Source organism: Orycteropus afer, unplaced genomic scaffold (assembly GCF_000298275.1).
Source record: "Orycteropus afer afer isolate SDZICR_OR568_19922 unplaced genomic scaffold, OryAfe1.0 scaffold00109, whole genome shotgun sequence".
In the NCBI taxonomy this organism is placed as follows: Eukaryota; Metazoa; Chordata; class Mammalia; order Tubulidentata; family Orycteropodidae; genus Orycteropus; species Orycteropus afer.
Window position 1 is genome coordinate 8,771,101 of NW_006921696.1, and position 5,899 is coordinate 8,776,999.

Here is a 5,899-nt window from a genome sequence, read left to right on the forward strand (position 1 = left end):
GAAGAACAACCTCCAGGTATTGATGGAATATCCATTGAGATATTTCAACAAACGGATGCCCCACTGGAGGCACTCATTCAGTTATGCCAAGAGATTTGGAAGACAGCTTCCTGACCAAGTGACTGGAAGAGATCCATATTTGTATCCATTCCAAAGAAAGGTGATCCCACAGAATGTGGAAATTATCGAACAATATCATTAATATTGCATGCACATAAGATCTTAATGAAGATAATTCAAAAATGCTTGCAACAGTACATTGACAGAGAACTTCCAGAGGTGCAAGCTGGATTCAGAAAAGGATGTGGAGCAAAGGATATCATAGCTACTGTCAGATGGATCTTGGATCAAGACAAAATATACCACAAGGATGTTTACTTGTGTTTTATTGACTATGTAATGGCATTTGATTGTGTGGATCATAACAAATTGTGGATGACATTGAGAAGAACTGGAATTCCAGAACACTTAGTTGTATTCATGAGGAACCTGTACATTGACCAGGAGTGGTGTCATTCGATCAGAATGAGAGGTCACTGCATGGTTAAAGTCAAGAAGGGAATGTGTCAGGGTTGTATCCTTTCCCTGTATTTATTCAATCTGTATGTCAAGCAAATAATCCGAGAAGGTGGACAGTATGAAGAAAAACATGGCATCAGGATTGGAGGAAGAATCATTAACAAGCTGAGATATGCTGATGACACAACTTTGCTTGCTGGAAGTGAGGACAACTTGAGACAGTTCCTGACAAAGAATGAAGAATACAATCTGCAGTATGGATTACATCTCAGTGTAAATAAAACAAAAATCCTCACAATTGGACCTATAAGCAGCATCACGATAAATGGAGAAAAGAATGAGGTTGTCAAAGAATTCACATTGCTTGGTTCTACAATCGAGGCCAATGGAAGCAGCAGTCAGGACATTAGAGGATGTATAGCACTGGGCAAGTCAGCTGCAAAGGAACTTTTTCAGGTACTGAGGAACAAGGATGTCTCCTTGAGGACTAAGGTGGTGCCTGACTAAAACCATGATATTTTCCTTTGCCTCATATGCATTTGAGAGCTGGACAATGAATATGGAAGACCGAAGAAGAGTTGATACTTTTGAGTTGTGGTGCTGGTGAAGAATATTGAAAGTACCATAAATTGCTAAAAGAACTAACAGATCTGTCCTGGAGGAAGTGCACCCAAAATGCTCCTTGGAAGTGAGAATGGGCAAACTTCATCTCACCTACTTTGGCCATGTTGTCAGAAGGGACCATTCCCTGGAAAAGGATGTCATGCTTGGTAAGGTGGAAGGTCAACGAAAGAGGGGAAGGCCTTCAATGAGATGGATTGACATGGTGGCTGCGACAATGGGCTCAAGTATAGCAAGGATCATGGAGCTGATGTGGGTTTGTGTGGTGTTTCGTTCTGCTGTGCGTAGGGTCACTATGAGTTGGACATGACTTGACAGCACCTAACAACAACAGATATTTGTGGTTGTCCTCTTTTTTATTGTGATGGGAAGGTTTGTCATTTTTCTTTGAGGTTACCCTGTGATTTATAATTATCTCCTGAAGTTTAGAACAGTCCATTCTATCTTGCAACTCTCTCGATTTCCTCACCATTTAGAAGTTCTGTAACTACACAGTATTTTCCCTCTTTTTGGTTTGTAGTTGTTCTCAATTGCCAATTGATGTCTCTGGTTCCCTGTTTACAATCTTGTAAGTTTCTTTTACTTTAGATACATCCATAGTTGTGTTGATTTCTGGGTTATGTCATTATCTGTATTAATAACTGGTTGTTGTTTGCTGTTATTTGTTCTCTGTTCAAATGACTCCCTTTAGTGTCTCTTGTGAGATGGGTCTGGCTTTAATAAATTTCGTTAATGTCTGCTTATCTGGAAATCTCCTAATTTCACCATCATATTTTGAAAACAATTTTGCCAGGTATATAATTCTTGGTTGGAAATTTTTCTCTTTCTGGGTTTTATATGTACCATCCCATTGCCTTCTTGTTTGCATGGTTTCTGCTGAGAAATAAGAGCTTATTCTTATTGGTTGTCCTTTGTAGGTAACTTTTCATTTTTCCCATGCTGCTTTCAGGATTCTTTCTTTGTCTTTGATTTTAGTGAGTCTGATGATGATATGTCTTGGTGATTTCCTTTTGGGGTCTATCCTGTTAGGGGTTCTTTGGACTTCTTAAATGGATATATGCTGATTTTTCATCACTCCAAGGAAGTTCTCTTTCAACAAATCTTGGACAACTTTCTCAGTGGTTTTATTTTCCTCTTTCTGTTCTAGAATTCTAATTTCATTCAGGTCATTCCTTTTGATGGTATCCCAAATGAACATTAGGTTTTCTTCATTTTGTTTTGATCTTTTTTTCTGATTGATCCCTTTCCAAAGAAATATTCAGGTATTTGTCTTCAATCTCATGAGTTCTGTCTTCTATTGATTCAATTATACTCCTTTGCCCTTTCAATGTGTTATCTATTTCTGCTAATTTAGTATTAATCTTCTGGATTTCTATCTGTAGATTTTGAATCATTTCTATTTTTTCATTTATTTTGTCTATTCTTGTATTTTCTTCTGAAATTGTTCCAGGTTTTTTTTTTTCTGTGTTTTCCTTGATTTTCCACTCAATCCTTTGAAGATACCTAATATAATTCTTTTGAATTTCTTATCAGGGAGTTCCAATGCTGCTTCTTCCTCAGGGATGTGTTTTGGGTCTGTGTCTTGCTCCCTTATTTCTACCACTGTATCTTGCTTTTTTTTTGTAGACTGTGATGGTCTGTTGTCTCTAAGACATTATGATGTTTTTGTATTTAGACCTCTGTTAACTGTTTGTGAAGAGCAGTTAAGGATGATTTAGGCCCTTCTTGGTAGTCATTTTTCATTGGCCAGTTGGTGTAGAAGAAGTGGAGGCTTTTACTCATTAAGTGGAGCTGCCGGAACTGCCAGTGTGGTTGTGTTGTATGAGCACAGTCACTGTCTCCCACTCAGTTAAACAAAAACAGTGATAAAAAAAAAAAAATCAGAAAAGTAAAAGCAAGCAGAGAAAAAAACAGATGGTATAAACACACAGGAACAATCACTAAAAATTAAAGGAAAAAAATTTAAAAAACCCTTAATAGCTGGGAAGGGGGCAATAAGAGAAAATAGGTAGAGTAGGAGAATGATGGAAAAAAAAATGGTAACAATGCAAAAAGAAAAACAAGGAATGGGGAGAACCATGGGAAAAAAAATGGGAATTAGGAATAGAGAAGAGAGGAAAAGCTGAAACCTAGAACCTGGAAAGGGAACATTATAAAGAATAATAATAAAAAGAACAAAATAATAATAATAATAATTTTAAAATAGACAAAAATAACAAATTAAAAAAAAAAAAAATCTGGGCAGGGCACCCAGGCTTCATTGGAGCACACAGACTGAGATGGAATTCCTACTGACCCAGAATGTGGGTGGGAGTGAGGGATGGCTGTACCTCTGTTCACCAAGAGGGTGTGGAGTATAAGAGTAACAAGGGGAATGTCATACCTTTCCAGTCATTTGTGTATGGAATATCCTTGAAGTTTCCAGCAAGTGGAGCCTATTCTTAGGTCTCTGGAATTTGAAAGAATGCTGTCTCTTTAAATATCCCAAATTGTCAACTGCTTGTTAACATTCAAAATGACTGTACCCTCCAGACAGCCAAAAGTCAAGAGCTCAATCCATCTCCCTTTCGCTGTTTTCCCTTTTATTCACTACCCATCAGTACAGTCCTCCCTATAGCCCTTGGCTAGCAGGGCTGATTTTTAGGTTAATTCTTAGGTCTTAACATGACTGGACAATACCCAAGCTGTCTGTGACGTCAGGATAGCTGACAGACTGCAGCTCTGCGTGTATCCTTTTTTGATGTTTTCATGCAGGTTCTTCTACCAGTTGGAGTTTAGTCCACTTCTGTATCCTTCCTTTCAGAGCTCAGGGCTCCAAGATTATCTTCTGTATCTGTGTTAATTGTTTTCCCTTTTCTTTGTTGAAAAGGATCTGTGTAGTTTGTCTGTGCATTCCACCATCTTCCAAAGTAGACAAATTTTTGAAAAACAGATGAGGATAAGTTTTATGGCCTGAAGTTACTTGGATATTAAAAGACTTAGGGAAGGGAAAAATATCTTACTCTATTGGCTTTGGAATTGAATGGTGAACATTACTAAAATAAATATCTATGCTTTCACATCTCTCTGTACTATACCAGAAAAAGAAGATAGACTATGGGCATTGGTGTCACAGGCAACTTTCTTTACTTTTCAAATGTGTGCATGGCCCTTTTAAGTCTTATCTCAACAGGTTCCTTGGGACATAGACTATTCCAATCCATTTAAACCAAGAAGAAAGTGGACTAATTCTTGAAATTCTTTAGTTATATCTTGTGATGTACTAGTAAACTAACTCCCCATGGAAAGGAAAAAAGTCCTGATTTGTAGTGTTTGCTGATTTTCATGGTGTAAATATTCCCACCATGGCCATGTTAAAATAACCAAGGATTTAACAAAAGGCTTACCAAATTGCTTAATCTTTAATAATTGGCACAGACCAGTATTAAGTAACTCTGGCACACCAATGGCTATATCAGTGTAGGAGAAAGGTTATCATGGTCTTAGTTTAGAAATTTGGCCTCAGTTTTTGTAAAGTGTGACTTTGAGTAAATAAGCTTTCCAGCAGTACCCAATAATTTGTGATTTGTTAGTATTTTTCTGTTATTGTTAATTGTTTTTGAGTCAGCTCTAACTCATGGTGACCCCATGTACAACAGAAAAATATGTTACCTGGTCCTGTGCCATTTTTCTGATGATGGGTATGGTTAGTCCATTGTGGCTCCTGTGAATTTTGAGCGTCTTCCATTCTAGGGGATTATCTTCCAGCACTATATTGGACAATATTCTTGTGTGATCCATAAGGTCTTCATTGACTATTTTTCAGAAGTAGATCATCAAGTTTTTCTTCCTAGTTTGTCTTAGTAAGGAAGCTCAACCTAAATCTAGCCACTATAGATTACCCTTCTGGTATTTGAAATAATGTTGCCAGAGCTACCAATATCATTGCAAAATGAAAGATACCACAGTATAACAAACTGACAGGAAGGTGGTGGTTATTAATATTACAAGGGTGAAAAATTTATAATTGCTTAACACAATTCCTAGAACACAGTAGACATTAAATTTTGGTAGCTATTATTGATTATATGTAGATTTGAAATATTCTAGTACAACAGTAGTTACAAGAGAGTAACTGTTATTTCTTAATCTTATGATGGAGAAAATAGGTAAGAAAGCTACCATGAATTCTATAATTTAAAAAATAATCATTTGAATCATAGTAGATTCTATTTACATTTGAAAAATTATAGAATAGATTTGAGATAAATTATCTATTCTGGCTAAAGATAATACTCAGCTGCATAAATATTTTTTTTAGGTATCTTTCAATAAATCAGTGATTCTCCATGGTCAGAGATGGGTAGATTTTTTTAGCCATCATGCTGGTGTTTTGCAGTGGATAGCTGGATGAGAGGGATCAGTGGCACATAAACAAATGAATCAACAAACCCCCCTGGAGAAACTCTTGCTTTCAACAATGTAGTTGTCCACTCCAGACATCTAACCACTTTTGTGGATTTAATGGAATTTTAAGCAAGATCACATTTTATGTAAACTGAGTAGAACTGATTTTTTTTTTAAGGTTTTATTATGTTCTCATGAAAAATAGAGCTACTACTTTTTGAAAAATTCTATTCTTTTGAGGAGAATATCAGTAAGTTTTGAATCATGAGGAAAATATTGATAACAGTGGATTATCATGTGATTTCCTTAGGATAGAAATGTATTTTTGTCAGAACCCACCTTCTAGAGCTTTTGAGTTCTAAACTTTAATTAT